Source organism: Aulonocara stuartgranti, assembly GCF_965226115.1.
Source record: "Aulonocara stuartgranti genome assembly, chromosome: 5".
In the NCBI taxonomy this organism is placed as follows: Eukaryota; Metazoa; Chordata; class Actinopteri; order Cichliformes; family Cichlidae; genus Aulonocara; species Aulonocara stuartgranti.
Window position 1 is genome coordinate 2,332,361 of NC_138943.1, and position 2,640 is coordinate 2,335,000.

Below are 2,640 nucleotides of genomic sequence, written 5' to 3' on the forward strand. Positions count from 1 at the left end.
AGAGAAGTCTGTTTATGTTTAGGCACCTGAAGTCAGCACGCCACAAACTGCAGTTCCTCTGATGACCACACGAGGCTGGCCCCCAGAGTGCGTCCACCCCACAGACCCTCACGTTAAAATGTTCAACTTTACAGCAGAAATGTAAATGCTGTGAAGCATTTTGTTGTTGTCGTTTCGTGTCTGCTGTCTTTTTGCACCTCTTTGGCTTTTTTCGTGTCATTTAATACACGTTTCTTGTCGTCAGCGCAGAGGAGGGAGGGTGGATGAGCTGGACAAAGGATGATGACGATGAAGCTGTCAGGCGGGAGGAAACGAGGAAGAGCTCAGAGGAGGTTCGTGGATGTAGTGAAGGAGCACAGAGGAGGATGCTGGGAGAGGAGGTGGTGACGCCTGCGTCTGAGGTCATTTCCTGTTTGTTCTGTTGTTTATCTTTTCCAAGCTCGTGTTTTATTTCGTTTTCAGGTCATCTTCAGTTTCTTTGACATTCTGTTTGTGTTTTTGTATTTCTCATACTGATGTTTTTTTTTCTCTGCTGACATTTTGCATCTTTCTGTTGTTTTTGTGACTTTTGTGCATTTTTCTTCCTTCTGCTGTTTTGTCTCATTTACATCTTTTACCTCTTAGCCGCTGAGCTGTGTCTTTTTCTCGTTGGTGTCTTTTTCTTTCTTGTGTCGTTTTCTGCTTGTAGAGTCGCTGACTTTGGTGCTTGTTTGTCTTCTTGCTGTAATTGTGTTTCTCCCACTCACCGTGTGGTTGTTTCTGGGTTGTTTAGAGTCTTTTGTGATAGTTTTGCACCTTTTCTTGCATTTTCTGTCTGCCTCTGGTCACTTTGTGCAGTTTTGCGACTCAGACATCAGAACAAAAAAAAAAATGGCAATAAAAGCAAAAAAAAGTGTTCAGAAACTGAAGGAGACACAAAATAAAATACTGTGAAACAACTGGAGATGTTATAAAGGGAAAAGAAATGCACGACAGCAAAGCTGAGAACTACAGAGGCGGTCAGGTATATATTTTTGAACACACATATAACCTATGAGCTCGTTCATAATTTAAGCTCCTGTGGAGCAGGTGGAGGAAAATGTCTCCGCAGTGACGTCAGCAGAGTCTGAAACTATAGATTCAATTATATGGTTTGAACCGAGAGCCGGCTGGACACGACTGTCATTACATTGATTCTGCTCCTGCAGCCACAGTCCATTTAAAGTAAAAGGAAATTACGGTGCACTGCGAGCGGGGCGCTGTCATTTCTGCTCTGCTTGTGTGTTTGACACACGTGCACGCACTGTCACATCTGCGTGCACGTGCAGCACGTGTGGATTTACGGAAATTGCTCAAACCCGCCGTCGCGGGCGTCCGAGCAAGCCTGTCAAATGATGCCAAGTGACGCACGGCGCAGCTGTAGTCAAGGAGATTTGCTTCAGATTTAGCACTCTGTGGATGCGAGCAATAAATAAATAAATAACAGCAGGGCGGCCGGGTGGTTCAAGAGGCCATCGGTTACATTAAAGGTCACCCCGTCGCAGCTTCGATCCGGCTCAGCCATCCGTCCCATTATTACCACAGCAATAATCCAGTAATCTGCTAATCAGGAGCTGTTCGGGCACAGCGTGGAAAACTGAGAAGCAATAAAATGGTAAGTAATTTGCAGATAAACACATGTGACTCAAAGTGTTACTATAGCCTTCTGTCTCACTGAAAAGATGCCCACTTTCCTCAGAAAATCCACAAATAAAGCTGGAAATGTTTTCCAGAGGATCGAACACAGAAACGGGAAGCAGTCCAAATCCTTTTCTTTTAAACAAACATCTTCCAAAGTGTCTGCATCAAACGATTAATACCCCTCTGTGATATTTGTAACGATACTTAAAGCAGACTGTCATCTTTAATTAGGACCACGGCTGTCTTCAGTTTATAATCAGCCTCTTTAAATGGAGACGAGTCCTCTGTGGGCGAATTTCAATCAGTAAAGACTCGTTTGAAAGGCATAAATATACATTAAGTGGTTTATTTGATGGCGCATATGATGAAGAAGGTTTTGGTGATCAGACCACACAGTGAAGTCCTTATTTTAAGGCGACGATGGTGGTGGAGCTGTTTTTTATTTCAATTTAAATTATGTATGACATTAAGTCTCTTCTCACCTGAATGAGTGATGATTGAACAATTGAGCAATAATTGAACAGCACTCTGAACGCTGCCTCACTTACTTCCGTCCGACTTTCATCACAGAGCCAACGTCTGCACACTCGAGCTCCGAGATCTTGACACGTTCAAATATCACAAGATACTCGGCGAGTTCAGCTCAGACGCCGTCCCAGAGGTGAGCTTGGAAATCAGGCTGAATTCAAAGTGAAATTAATTTCACTGACTGAATATTCTGAGTGGAAACAGCCTGGCTGATTTTCTTTCTATTACCAACCACAGCAGTGCAAAACAGACTCGGCAGCTAATTAGGACCAAGCGTAAAAACATATTCATGCATTCATATTCATGTGGTAATGCAACACACAGTTTGCACTTCGTTTGGTGGCATCATTAATGTGCTGCTTACACACAGGTGTCAAACGTCCACACCTCATGCCTTTAGATTTTGCTTCCAAAGAGCCGGACTGTCTTTTTTGTTTGTTTTTTTTTTTGTTT

At 43.3% G+C, this 2,640-nt stretch overlaps 1 protein-coding gene across 1 annotated transcript in view; it reads left to right on the top strand.

The window, feature by feature from the left end:
• The first annotated feature begins 380 nt into the window (after positions 1 to 380).
• Positions 381 to 2,640, top strand: part of mmp24 (matrix metallopeptidase 24) — an 82,446-nt gene continuing 80,186 nt past the window's right edge. Inside the window, exon 1 of the mRNA XM_082533731.1 lies at positions 381 to 401. The gene's annotated coding sequence lies outside the window, so the exon portion shown is untranslated. The remainder of the gene's footprint in view (positions 402 to 2,640) is intronic.